Source organism: Cervus canadensis, chromosome 3 (genome assembly GCF_019320065.1).
Source record: "Cervus canadensis isolate Bull #8, Minnesota chromosome 3, ASM1932006v1, whole genome shotgun sequence".
NCBI classification, from domain to species: domain Eukaryota; kingdom Metazoa; phylum Chordata; class Mammalia; order Artiodactyla; family Cervidae; genus Cervus; species Cervus canadensis.
In genome coordinates, this window is record NC_057388.1 from 22,519,008 (window position 1) to 22,534,440 (window position 15,433).

General features: G+C 38.4%; 1 long non-coding RNA gene across 1 annotated transcript in view; it reads left to right on the forward strand.

Moving 5' to 3' along the window:
• The window catches only part of LOC122438165, a 142,239-nt gene that overhangs the window by 105,277 nt on the left and 21,529 nt on the right, over positions 1 to 15,433 (forward strand). The gene's annotated exons all lie outside the window — the stretch shown is intronic.

Here is a 15,433-nt window from a genome sequence, read left to right on the forward strand (position 1 = left end):
TTTCTGTGGTTTGTATATCAGTTAGTTAAATATCCTGAAACTGAGGTAGGGAGATAGCACATTAGAAAAACCGAACTGAAATGACCTTAAATGCTCATTTGGACCAAGTCTTGTGATACTGTCAGAAAGCCAACAATAAGAAAATCATGCAGGATGGTGGCCAATCAGCTTCCTGAATGCAAAGAGAAATATCACAATTTTTCACTTGTGAGGCCATTCCTACATTTTATCACCTTTCAGTGATGAAATGTCTCTTTACAAATAGTGAATGTAGACACACTTGGGTTGAGATATAAAAGAGAGGAAAGAAGTGGGAAAAAATTGCCCTTTAAGTACTTTAACATCAGGCACAGAGAAGATGTCAGTGAATACTAGTCACTTCTCCTTTACAATAATAACCCTTAAATATAAATATTATACCCATTTTCCAAAAAGGAAACTAAATCCCACCACTTACAAATGATGGAGCTTGAGTTGGTGTATTTGACCACAAATGACACAGACAAGCTTTCCACAACATCATTGTACTGACTTTCCTATAACTATAGCAGAGACCGTTTTTTCCTATTTACTTGGTGTAGTTTCTTCTCAAGATGTCTGATTTAATGAGGAAACCTTTCTCTCCCAAGCCATTATAAAGAAGTGCTTAAAAGTTTGGGCCTCCGGAGCTAGTCTGAGTTTAAAGACAAGTTCTGTCAACAACTATGGTATAATCTTGGAAATTACTTTAAAAGTCTCATGTTCAGAACAGCAAAAGGACATTAAGAACTAAGGAAATTTGAATGAAGTGTGGACTTTAGTTGAGAATAATGTATTAGTTCCTTAACTGTAACCATACTAATGTAAGATGCTAATTTTAATGTTCATACTACCTCCGGGCTTAGGGTATATGGGAACTCTTACAGTTTTTGTGTAAATGTAAAAGTGTTCTAAAATGTAAAATTTGTTTTTAAAAACGCTGTGCTTCTCCTCTTGGTTTTCTTATGAAAATTTGATGAATTAAATACATATACAGTACTTAGTTCCTGGTAAGTGTGAATATGTAAATAAGTGTTAACTATTCTTTAGCGTTAGCTATTTGGTGGAGATATTTAGGAAAAGGCTTCCCTCGTAGCTCAGTCAGTAAAGAATCTGCCTGCAATGCCGGAGACGCGGGTCCAATCCCTGGGTGGAAAAGAGAGTGCTTTTGGTAGAGAAGGAAATGTTTTTTATTGGGAATCTGTTTATAGTGTGGAATGAACCAGTAGTCAGACTAAAGGGTTTCTGCCTTCCTACATCAGAAGTTTGTATAGCAAAATCTTATCAGGGATGTGGTTTTTAAGGTCAGCAAGTATCCTTATATCTTCCAAGAAGAATCTACCAGCCTGCTTCTCTCCAACCTGTCCCCAGTTACCAGAAAGTGTTAGATAAGACTGAAGAGAAGAAACACACAAGAAGAATTAAACTAAGCATTGAAGAGAAGCACATTAACCCCACATACAAGTTAGGGATATTCTGCTTGGAATAGATCCAGTGTGACTGGTTGAATGTGTGAAGCTCTATGTTGGAAACTCAGTATTCTGCTGCCTGAATTTCTCAGTCACCAGCTGCCAATCACCAGATTCCCTTACCCTCTCAATATTTGGCTGTATTGCCTTTTGTTACAATTTCCTTACATAGGATGAAAAATTCTGTGTAGTACCAAAGAAAGAAAGCACATGTGCAAAAATACCCCATGAAATGAAACTAGGTGTCAGTTGAAAAGAATTAACTAAAATGATTATCTGTGAATCATCTTGAGAAGCTCACCACATAAATTTGGGGGACAATGTCCCTGTCTTCTTCTTAACATGGTACTCATTTCATCTTCTAGTGTAAAACCAGATCACAAGAGCGGTGAACTCCTAACTTCAAAAGATTTTCCTATAGCTGAAATTATACATCGATTTCCCCCATCTTGATTGTGCATCTCTAACAAACTTCTAGACCTTTGAACCACACTTGGTTGTGTAAAGTTATAAAGGAGATACACTTCATTATGCCTGCACATGGCGTTTGAACTCGATACGGGCCAGTAGTTCTGTCTACCACTGGGTAATAAACTCTTGCATTCTAAAATGTGAAAGTCGCTCAGTCATGTCTGAGTTTTTGCGACCCCATGACTATACAGTCTATGAAATTCTCCAGGCCAGAATACTGTAGTGGGTTGCCTTTCCCTTCTCCAGGGGATCTTCCCAACCCAGAGGTCAAACCCAGGTGCCCCACACTGCAGGTGGATTCTTTACCAGCTGAGCCACAAGGGAAGCCCAAGAATACTGGAGTGGGTAGCCTCTCCCTTCTCTAGTGGATCTTCCCAACCCAGGAATTAAACAGGGGTCTCCTGCATTGCAGGCAGAATCTTTACCAGCTTAACTCTCAAGCAAGTCTAAATATGTCTTCATTTTTTAAAAATAGAAATGATTGCTTTAGCTCAATAATCTTTAATGCTGGCAGTTCTAGAGGGACTTTAAAATTGTCCCTATGTAAACTGTAGAGATTTTTGTTTAGTTGGGCTGGTGCAGACTGGGAATTAGTGTCTTTTAAATCTTTTTAGATGATTCTCTCATGCAACCAAGATTGAGAACCACTGTAGAAGTAGATCAGCTTAATTAATGCCTTTTTCCTTTAGCTTTTTCATTAGTTAGATTCCTCACATATCCCAAATGGTACTAAGTTCTGAGGCAAAACAAAATAAGTGGCCTCTAGCCTCTAGGATTCTGAAATCAAATATGTTTGAGAAAGTCTGTCTACTGTACTTCTTACAGGTTTCCCAGATAGCGCTAGTGGTAAAGAACTTGCCTGCCAATGGCGGAGATGTAAGGGAAGTGGGTTCAGTCCCTGGATTGGGAAGATCCCCTGGAGGAGAGTGTGGCAACCCACTCCAGTATTCTTGCCTGGAGAATCCCATGGACACAGGTGCCTAGCAAGCTGTGGTCCGTACGGTCACACAGACTTGGACAGGACTGAAGCAACTTAGTACACATGCACCTTCTTCTTATCCCTTTCTTAAAGAATCACTGCGCATTTATTAAAACTACAGGTTATCAGATTTTCTGTTGAATATGAGCAAAATCCCAGAACTGTGGGTCTGTCAGCAAAGCTGATGGAGAATGGACTTTGGGCAGACATATGTGTAGATTTACATGTCTATAGGATGTGTTTAAAACCTGCCCTACCAAAAAATGAACTAATCTCTAGAGATGACTCTGAGAATAACAAGGGTGACAGAGTCTCCCTGGCCTAATTAAGGACATGGGTATCAAGTCTGTGTCAGTGGAAAGCACACTAAGACCTTTAAATAGCACCATCACAGCTGTTGTCCCCTTGCTTGTCGATCTGAAGGGAAGAGAAAATTTCAGAAATGTTGTAAATAGTAGAAATAGACCTTGGCTCTCCTTGGATCTGTGCAAGGAAGGAAAAGTGGTGTCTTCTGTCTGCAGTGTAGGGCCCTGCATACAATCAGGACCAACTGCTGACAGATTTCTCCCTCACCCCACCCTTGGAACCAGGCCAGAAACAGGGCTTCAAAGTATATCTAAGTGAAAGTTCATTTCGGCTTTATCAACAAACATGAGTGCTGCCAAGTCATTCTGAATTGCCCTTATATAAACAACATTTATCTGTTATTTCCCTTTGAAAATAAGTATTGTGTTTTTTGAATAAGCCAATAAAATACTGTTTTTCTTTGTGATTCCTGACATATTTGTTTATACAAATTCCATCAGTAAAACCTACTTTTGAAGGTTCCCAAAATTGGAAAAGCATCTCGTATTTTGCCTATGAATGAGAGTATGAGTACAAAAAGGGCTATTCTGCATAATGAAATATTCAACATGACCACATTGAATATTAATATTAATATTAAATATGACCACAAAGTATTCCCCTCCTTTCAAACTTTAGTTTCCTTATTAGTAAAATGGAGTGGATCACACCTGCCTTCGTGGTAATGAGGATAAAGTGAGAAAATATCCACCGTATTTAGCAACTTTGAAAGCCATCCTCTGTCAATGTTTGCTACCTGGTGCATGACAAAGTCAAGTGTCTCCTGTCCTACATTCAGTTTGTGCATGACCCCCTTGTGGGTGGGGGAGATTGTAGTACACTGAAAAAAAAAGATTAGTACAATTAAGCTTAAAATAGGAGCTTCTTGAGTCTGCATTAGACTCAAGGGCAGAGATACCCTTTTAGCTTCATCTACTTTCAAACTCATTGAGATTCATTCTGTTTTTAATTAGTGCAAACAGGTACAAAGGGTTGTGTTTCTTTCTCCTTTTAGGTCTTTGAAAGAGAAAGTGTTAGTTGCTCAGTCATGTGTGATTCTTTGCAACCCTATGAACTGTAGCCTGTCAGGCTCCTCTGTCCATGGAATTCTCCAGGCAAGAATATTGGAGTGAGTTGCCATTTCGTCCTTCAGGGGATCTTCCTGACCCAGGAATCAAACCTGGATCTCCCGCATTACAGGCATTTACCATCTGAGCCACCAGGGAAGCTCTTGTGGGTCTTTACTTTTTAGAATCAGTGCTTTCCAAACTAGTTCTTCCAGAGCCCAACACTTCCTCAGAAGTATTGGCGGGGGACAGAGAAGGGATGATCACGGGTTGAAACAGATGCTTCCTCTTCCCATTAGAGCAGCTTTACTCCTACTCACTTATAATTACTTGTCCAGAATAAGATTTCTGGAAAGGAAAGAGTTCTTTAGCTCAATAAATGTGGTGACCATTGCTTAAGGAATCACAAGAGATGGAGCATTGCCTAAAATGAACCTTCCTCCATCCAAAATAGTAAGTGATTAGGTGACCTCCCATATTGAAGGGGTATGTTAAATGGCAATGTGCATGTTAAATTTCATTTCCATTTACCTCCTCTGTGCTTTCAGATGCTTGTTTTCACTAAAAACTGTTCTTTGTTTTCCTATCTCATTAAAATACTTAATCAATAAAAAATGACTTTGTCAATTTGGTTAAAATACAGTATGTTAAATGTCATTTTATTGGAACATGGTATTCAAGCCATCGCTCTGGACATTCAGCACTTTAAAATGTGCAGAAGTCAGATCAACAACAGATATGACTACATGGTACGTTTCATGGCGGCTGCACACAGAGTATTTAATATGTGCTCTGAAAGTTTTTTATTTTTAAATTGTTGTTAATCTTTTAAAGATTATTTCTGCATAGCAGTTTTTTCATATTTGCTAGCAGAATAATTCCGAATACAGAGAGACATTCAAATAAACAAACCGGACTCCAGTAGCACTCCATTCAATGCAAGGATGTGAAAGTTCTTTTAATAAATATGAAAACAGTGAACTGACATATTAGACATGTGCCCTACTGAAAGGTATATGAATCTCAAATACTACTGTTTAAATGTAAAATTCTGGCACTACTAATGCTTTATTTCAAAAGAATTCAATTCACTAAATTTGATTCAGATCAGTGTATAGATATCTGGACTGAGTTCCCAGATAATCACAGGTGAAAAACATTATGTTTGTTGTCAAGTCAATTTAAGTAGGTTTGGGAGAAGATATGATTTATTTCTCTTTCATTAAAAGCAATGGAGAGAGAAAATATTTTTCTTTTCTCTCTTCTCTTTCTTTCTTTTTTGCCTAAAGTAGTTCATCACTCTAGAGAGAGCTAGAGGAGAATGAATAAAGTCTATCAATTATTTCGTGAAGTAAATTGTACTTTCCATAGGTTATCATAAATAGATTTTTTCAGTGTTACTGAGGTTACCAAATTAATGAAAAACATTTTGAAACCCTAATAGATCTCCCCTTTGCTAAAGTTTGTTATAAAGTGTAAATTGGAAGGATCTGACTTGAAAGAGACATGTGAGGTTGCTTCAGGGATATGTAAGAAGATACCCACTGTAGCATCTTTTTTAGTGGTGATGATTTGAAGGCAAACTGGGACTCCATCCAGGAGAAAGGCTCGCTAAACTGTGGAGGACGCACAATGGCAGGTTATAGAGCAGTTAGATAGTATGGATCAGATAACGTGATGCAGTGTAAACTGACCTTAAAGATGTGTGTGTTCGCACACTCAGTTACTCAGTCGTGTCTGATTCTGCAACCCATGGACTGCAGCCCTCCAGACTTTCTCTGTCCATGGAAATTTTCCAGGTAAGAATACTGGTTTGGGTTGCCATTTCCTCCTCCAGGGCATCTTCTCGACCCAGGGATCTAACCTGAATCTCTTGCATCTACTGCATTGGCAGGCAGATTCTTTACCACTGAGACACATGGGAGGTCCCATAGTGATGTAGTAATGGTCAGTGCAAAGGACAGAAGAGAGTGTGACACATAACATAGCACTATGGATGTAAACTAAGTGTCTCTGCACCCTAAAACACAATATGTATTTTGCAAGAGTACACATAAACTTCGCCCCCAAAATGTGCATTGATTGAAAAGTAAGATTATTTCATTCAATCTTGTGCAACCACAGGCCACTGAAAAAGGGTAAATGATGTTAGTCCTCCATCATATGTTAAGAAATACAAAGAGGGACTTCCAGGGCTATCCGCTGGTTAGGGCTCTGCCCTTCCAATGTGGGGGCTCAGGTTCAATCTATGTACTGTGGCCAAAGCAAGAAAAAAGAGAAATATAAGGGAAAGAATCAGACAACTTAATGCTTTGTTATGCTTTTTCCCTTTCTTGCATATAATTTTTTACAAGAATTAATATTGTTTACAGCACTCATAAAAAGGTCAGGATTATTAGCTATGTTGAAGTTAATTTAATCATTATTTATGATATTAAAATTCTGTTTATAGCATTGCCTTCAAGTTCTTGTCCAGCCAACAAAGGAGCACCAGCATTGAAGAGGGCTCTGCATTTTTGAAGGAGCACACTTTTTTGGAATGTGCAAATTTATTCCATTAACAGGAAAACCAATAGCAGATTGAATAAGAATAAGAATAATCTGAATTAGTACCTCAGGATCTAAAATTTTGATTTTTTTTAGTTTCTTTTTTTATTGAAATATAGTTGCTTTACAGTGTTGTGTTAATTACTACTGGACAGCAAAGTGATTGAGTTACATATACATATGTTCATTTTTTAGTATTCTTTTTCCATTGTGGTTTGTCTTAAAACATTGAAAATAATTCTCTGTGCTATGCAGTAGGACCTTGTTGTTTATCCATTCTATATACAGAAGCTTACATCTGCTACCCCTAACCTCTCACTCCATCCCTCTTCCAACAACCCTCCTTTAAGGCAACCACCAGTCTGTTCTCTATGTCAGTGAGTCTGTTTTGGTTTCATAGATAGATTTATTTGTGTCATATGTAGACTCCACATGTAAGTGATATCATACAGTATTTGTCTTTCTCTTTCTGACTTACTTCACTTAAGTTTGATAATCTCTAGGTTCATCCACATTGCTGCAAATGGCATTATTTTGTTCTTTTTAATGGCTGAATAGTGTTCCACTATATATATGCACCACATCATTGGGCTTCCCAGGGACTGTCTACTTGCCAATACAGGAGATGCAAGTTCCATCCCTGGTTTGGGAACCTACTCCAGTATTCTTCCCTGGGAAATCCCATGGACAGAGGGGCCTGGTGGGTTGCAGTCCATGGGGCTGCAAAAGAGTTGGAAATGACTTAGCAACTCAACAATAACAATAGCCACATCTTTATCCATTCATCAGTCGATGGACGTTTGAGTTGTTTCCAAGTCTTGGCTATTGTGAATAGTGTTGCCATGAACATAAAGATGTGCGAATCTTTTTGAACTAGTTTTGTCTGAGTAAATGCCCAGGACAGGGATTGCTGGATCTTATGATAATTCTATTTTTAGTTTTCTGAGGAATCTCCATACTGTTTTCCCCAGTGTCTGCACCAACCTACATTCCCACCAACAGTGTAGGAGAGTTCCTTTTCTTCCATACCTTCTCCAGCATTTGTTATTTGTAGACTTTTTAATGAAGTCTCTTTTGACCGGTGTTAGGTGGTACCTTGCTATAGAGTTGATTTGCATTTCTTAAATGATTACTGATGTTGAACACCTTGAAAATTTGAATTTTTAACAAGCTTCTTACCCCCACCTCCACCAAGTGATTCTTATGCTCATGAAAATTTAAGAACTACTTAATAACAAAGAAACAATAAAGTATGCTTCACTCCGCTCATGTTCATATTCATGCTTGTGTACACTCTCTGTCATTTCAGTCGTGTCTGACTCTGTGACCCATGGACTGTAGTCTACCAGTCTCTTTTGTCCAAGGGATTTTCTTGGCAAGAATGTTGGAGTGGATTGCCATGCCCTCTTCCAGAGGATCTTCCCAACCCATGGATCAAACCCACATCTCCTGTGTCTCTGGCAATGTAGGTGCATTCTTTACCACTGAGCCACACGGGAAGCCCTTGTTCCTATTCATAAAAAACATTTAAGATGTCTGGTGGTGAGCTACTTTGTATTTTTCCTGTATACCAAGTTCACACTTTGTTTTTCTTTTTTTCAATTGTTCTAAGACACCAAATTCACAATGAATTTTAAAATAGAGGAAACAAATTTATTAGCATTTTTAATTCATTGTCTTGTTATTGTTGAAGAAGAATTCAAAGCCATCAGGAATAAACTTAAAACATGATTAAACTTATGTTCTTCTGTCTTGAATATCCCTATAGTCATCCTATTCAAAAATCCTTTTCCTTTCAATGCTGTCAAAGAAAAACAAACAAACACTCATTCACTGGCAGAATTGAAAGAAGGCATTAGGGATAAAATAAGATCTGGCACTAAAGTTGTATTTGTCACATATGCATGTCTCTTACTAAGAGAGACTACTACTTAAGGATTTTGAACAAGAGCAACACTGTTTTGAAATCTAACTTCTGAAGCCAAAATTTTTTGCTGTGTGCTAATAAGAGGACCGCTTTCCCCCTTGTCATTCTCTCTTTTGTAAAAATCTGAAAATTTACACTTTATGCTGAGGGGGAAAAGCATAGGAAATATTCCCACTTTTTCTAACCACAGTCTGTTGAAATGAACAGTTTATTATCGGACATACAGAGATCAAGTTATTGTGGTTTTTAAGGCTGTTATCTGCCTCACTGATTTGACTTTGTTAATTTTGGAATTCTGGCAATGATGCCGGGACTGGGGACTCTTTTCCCTTCTATTCTCTCTCCAGAAGCTCAAAGAAAACTACTCACACTGCTGATGTACACACACTGACTACAAACTTGCACATGTGAGTGTGTGCATATGCACGAATGCATGCGCCGTGCAAACACACACAGCCTGTCCCTCTGAGAATAGAAATCTGTTCCTTTGAGCATTACAAAGAACTAAGGGCCAAACCTCTTAGGGCTGGAAAATAGCTTATGTTCTTGCCAGTGAGTTAAAGCCGGAATATCCCCTTTGTCATAGCCAAATTTATGACATGGATCAAAAACTATAAAAAGCTATGTTGCATCCTGCCATTAAGGAGAATTAATATTTTCAGTGGTATGTTAACCAACGTTTTTCCAGTGTCTCTCGTTAAAAGCAGATTGTTGACTTTTCATCATGGTGTGCCAAACATTTTCATTGAAACCCTAACAAGACTTTCATCTTAGAACCATTATTCCTTAATGGACTTGGATGGGGCAACATAAAGGAATGGCTCTGCTTTGCAGCACGGCGGCATTCGACGATGGCCATCATTAGCGTGTTGGGCCTTGCTGAATCATTACACATGTAGACATTTAAGGCATTTCCAGTGTGACTTCATTTTTTCCCTTGAAGCACACTTCATGTTTTATCTATTATGCTTAAGCATCATAGGTTCTTTTTCTACTTTTATGTATCTTTATTATGATTCTTTCTGTTCAGATGTCCTGTAAAAAATATAATAAATCATTCATACACCCACAGAGCTCTTTTTTTGTTTCTTTTTTTTTTTTTAAGTAAGAATATCTATCTGTGGAGTTTTTGTCTATGTTTAGGAAATCAGTGCATCTTTATCAACCTTCAGCCCCAATAATTTTTTTAGCAATGAACTACATGACATCAATTGTTCAGATTCCCCAAATACATATGTTCTCTTATATCACTGTCTGGATGTTGGAAGTGACTGTACCATGGCAAAGGAAGTCTATAGCCTAGATGACAAAGGGTGCTATGAAAGCAGAATGGACCTTCCATTTGGCCAAGTTTTGAAATACATGATGTGAAAATGCTTATGATACAGCCACTGAGCTGATCCGATAGACTCTAATTTGCTCTAATTTCTAATCTCTCAAATACATATTCAGAGTCGATGACAGTTACACACAGAGATGTAAATTTTAGCTTTTGGCGTGGGTTCTCACTTGACTGTGTTGGCCTGAATGTCTGTTGAGTGTTTTATGATGTGGTCAATCAAATTGTAAGATATGGCTATACACCACACTGCTGGCTCTGAAACCAGCAAGCTGAGAGTCACCTAAAGTCAGCGTTCAAAGTCAGATAAACTTCTGAACTCCAAGAATGTGTGGAAGACGGCCATTTATCCAGGAAATAATGCTTAATTCTAGAAATCTAGGTTTTATTGAGTTTAATATGCCTCCCAAGAAGTTTTATGATTGGGAAACCAGCATGAATTAAATACATATTACAAAATCCTTTATTTGGAATATAAGTATAGCTAGTCAGTTTTTATTCCTAGGAAGCAAAAATCAACCCACTTGCTCTAAATCTAGCATTTCAGTTCAGATGCTGCTGAGTGCAAGTAACAGTTTTTCACAACATAAGTCGATCGAACAATGAAAGGTCGTCCATCCCAGGTGGGTAATTGAGTAGCTCAGGTTTGCAGGGTTCTGTTCAGCACTTCTGCCGTTGGCTTTTCCTCTTATTTCCAAGACTACTGTAGCTCCAAGTATCACTTCCTCACACAACAGTATCCAAAGCTAAGACAAAAGTAATTGAGGCTTTCTACTTACATTTCCTTTTTCTCAAAGAAAAAATATTTCTCAAAACTGAATAGATTTACCTTTATGGTTTTGTTTATGTTTGTGTTTAGCAAGTTATAGCATTTATGTAAGGTAAATACAAATATTTTAAAAGTTGTTTGAAGAAAGCTCAAATGATTCAAATATCTATTGTGTCCAAACAGACATGATATTACACTATTTAATAAATTGTACAACTTGGGGACTAACCAGAATAGGTGCAGTGACCAATCAGAATGGTCAGGTGTAGTGACTCAGGGCCTGTTCAACTGAGAACTGACAGAATTGAGTTGTCTTTATTTTACCTTACTAAGTGTTTAAATTAAAGAGCTTTAAAATAGAAGGTGATGGAAACCCATGCTGTCATTACCTCCACCAGACTGTCGATTTTTTGTTGTTCACTCACTAAATTGTGTCCAACCTTTGTGATTCCATGGACTGCAGCATGCCAGGCTTCCCTGTCCTTCACTATCTCATGGAGTTTGCTCAAATTCATGTCCATTTATTCAGTGACGCACTCTAATCATCTCATCCTCTGCTGTCCCCTTCTCCTTTTGCCTTCAGTCTTTACCAGTATCAGGATCTTTTCCAATGAGTCAGCTCGTTGCATCAGGTGGACAAAGTACTGGAGCTTCAGCCTCCACATCAATTCTTCCAATGATTATTCACGGTTGATTTCTTTTAGGATTGATTGATTTGATCTCTTTGCTATCCAAGGGACTCTGAAGAGTCTTCTCCAGCACCACAGTTCAAAACCATCAATTCTTTGGTGCTCAGCCTTCTGTATGGTCCAGGTCTCAACATCCATACATGACTACTGTAAAAACCACAGCTTTGATTATATGGACCTTCGTCATCAGTGTTGTCTTTGCTTTTTAATACACTGTCTAGGTTTGTCATAGCTTTTCTTTCAAGGAGCAGGCATCCTTTAATTCCATGGCTGCAGTCCCCATCTGCAGGATTTTAGAGCCCAGGAAAATAAAATTGCCATTGTTTCTCATCTACTTGCCATGAAGTGATAGGATCAGATGCCATGATCTTAGTCTTTTGAATTTTAAGCCAACTATTTCACTCTTTTCTTTCACCTCATCAAGAAGCTCTTTAGTTCCTCTTCCCTTTCTGCCGTAAGTGTGGTGTCATCTGCGTATCTGAGGCTGTTAATGTTTCTCCAAGCAGTCTTGATTCCAGCTTGTGTTTCATCCAGCCTGGCATTTTGCATGATGTACTCTGCATATAAGTTAAATGAGCAGGATGACAATATACTACAGCCTTGATATACTCCTTTCCCAATTTGTAGCCAGTCTGTAGTTCAATGTCCAATTCTAACTGTTGCTTCTTGACCTGTATGCAGGTTTCTCGAGAGGCAGGTCAGGTGGTCTGTATTCCCATCTCTTGAAGAATTTCCCACAGTTTGTTGTGATCCACACAGTCAAAAACTTTAATGTAGTCAATGATGGAGAAGTAGATGTTTTTCTGAAATTCCCTTGCTTTTCCGATGATCCAATGGATGTTGGCAATTTGATCTCTGGTTCCTCTGCCTTTTCTAAATCCAGCTTGTACATCTGGAAGTTCTGTTGAAGCTTAGCTTGAAGGATTTTGAGCATTACCTTGCTAGCCTGTGAAATGAGCACAACTGTATGGTAGTTTGAGCATTCTTTGGCATTGCCCTTTTTGGGATTGGAATGAAAACTGACCTTTTGCAGTCCTGTGGCCACTGCTGAGTTTTCCAAATTTGCTGGCATATTGAGTGCAGCACTTTCACAACATCATCCTTTAGGATTTGAAATAACTCAGCCAGAATTCCATCACCTTCACTAGCTTTGTTTGTAGTAATGCTTCCTAAGACCCACTTGACTTCACACTTGAGGATGTCTGGCTCTAGGTGAGTGGTCACACAATCGTGGTTATTGGGGTCATTAAGATTTTTTTTGTATTTTTGTGGTTTTTTTTTTTTTTTTTTTGCTATCTCTTCCTTTTTTAAAATTTTATTTTAATTGGAGGCTAATTACTTTACAATATTGTGGTGGGTTTTGCCATACATTCACATGAATCAGCCATGGGTGTACATGTGTTCCCCATCCTGACTCTCTCTCCCACCTCCCTCCCCATCCCATCCCTCAGGGTCATCCCAGTGCACCAGCCCTCAGCACCCTGTCTCATGCATTGAACTTGGACTGCTCTTCTTAACCTCTTTTGCTTCTGTTAGGTCTATACTTTTTCTGTCCTTTATTGAGCCCATCTTTGCATGAAATGTTCTGTTGATATCTCTAATTTTCTTGAAGAGATCTCTAATCTTTCCCATTCTATTTTTTCCCTCTAATTCTTTGCATTGTTCACTTAAGAAGGCTTTCTTGTCTCTATGTGGTATTCTTTGGAACTCTGCATTCAATTGAGTATATCTTTGCCTTTCTCCTTTGCCTTTCTTCTCTCATTTTCTCGGCTGACAACTATTTTGCGTTCTTGCATTTCTTTGGGATGGTTTTGGTCACTGCCTCCTGTATAATGTTTTGAATCTCTGCCCATAGTTCTTCAGGCACTCTGTTTATCAGATCTAATGCCTTGAATCTCACTTCAGTTGTATAATCATAAGGACTGTCAGTTTCTTGAGGGCAAATAGTATATTTTACTTATTACTGAATCCCTAATATTCAGCATGGCACTTGAAACTAAGAAGGCCCTCAGCTATCTGAGGAATTATTAATAATCAATGAGTAAGTGGAAACAGTGTCAGACTATTTTGGGGGCTCCAAAATCACTGAAATGGTGATTGCAGCCATGAAATTAAAAGACGCTTACTCCTTGGAAGGAAAGTTATGACCAACCTAAATAGCATATCTAAAAGCAGAGGCATTACTTTGCCAACAAAGGTCCATCTAGTCAAGGCTATGGTTTTTCCAGTGGTTATGTATGGATGTGAGAGTTGGACGGTGAAGAAAGCTGAGTGCCGAAGAATTGGTGCTTTTGAACTGTGGTGTTAGAGAAGACTCTTGAGAATCCCCTGGACTGCAAGGAGATCCAACCAGTCCATTCTAAAGGAGATGGGTCCTGGGTGTTCATTGGAAGGACTGATGTTGAAGCTGAAGCTCCAATACTTTGGCCACCTCATGCGAAGAGTTAACTCATTGGAAAAGACCCTAATGCTGGGAAGGATTGGGGGCAGGAGGAGAAGGGGACGACAGAGGATGAGATGGCTGGATAGCATCACCGACTCAATGGACATGGGTTTGGGTAGACTCCCGGAGTTGGTGATGGACAGGGAGGCCTGGCATGCTGCGATTCATGGGGTCGCAAAGAGTTGGACACGACTGAGCGACTGAACTGAACTGACCGAGATGTAGTCCAGTCGCAGAATACCTGGATGTGCTTACTATGAAGTTGCAGTTCTTTTTTTTTTTAACTCTTCTGTTACATTCTTTAATTTTCAATAGTTTCCTTTCTTTAAGCTCTTTCTGTGTTTTTATGGAGCATAACTATAGTTGGTTAGAATCTTTTATTCTTGATATGATGAAATGCCTAACCATTTTTATTGCTGATATAATAGAATTTAGTTACTCTGTAATTTTTGAAGGGAAGTAGAATTTGCTACCCGAAAATATGTCTCTCTGGGATAAGGATTATTTTGGGCTGATCTTTTTAAAGAAACAGCAGACCTAGAAAAAAACCTGAAAAATGAATAGAAGTTACTACTTTTGTAAGACATATTTACATTTATAAGGGAAATCTTCATTTGTAAGAGTGCGTCCTTTCAATTTGGCTTCCCTCATGGCTCAGCTGGTAAAGAATCCACCTGCAATGTGGGGAAACCTGGGTCCTTCCAATTACGAGGAAGAGGAAGATGACTATATCTCTAGAAACTTATCTAAGGAGAGGCCTAGGACCTAAATCTGTATAACAACCTTATCCTTATTTACTGTGCTTTGCTTGATAATCTTCCATAACTGGCTCCCTACCTCCCAACATCTATTTTGTCTTTAGCTGGAGACGGTATTTAAGGAGATGGGTCATTCTGGGGAGTTACTAAGTTGAGTTTTGAGACTTTCTAGTGTGTACAGGAAGAATACATGCTGGTATACTTTTGTTTTTCTCCTGTTATTCTGATGTTCTTACAAGGCATGCCTCAGCTGAGAACTTGGAAAGGTAGAGGAAAGTTACTTTTCTTCTCCTGAATGTTATTTTTGAATCAAATAAGTGTATTATAAATGTTTCAAAGTAGGTATATTCTTCCTGTGACATATTTTGTTTCTACTATGATGGTGATTGTGAGGTTAGAAATAATACTGCATTTTATGTTTTAGCACAAATTATTTGGTTCATGCTTCTTCTTTGGGCAGAGATATACATTAGGTGAATTTCCTAATTTTGCAAAGTCCAAAATATAAGTTATTTTTAAGAAGCACCTTGCCTAAGCATGCAAATATTGTGTGTCTTAAAATACATACAAATGGAAGATTGTGATAATAATATTACCTTAAAACCATATATA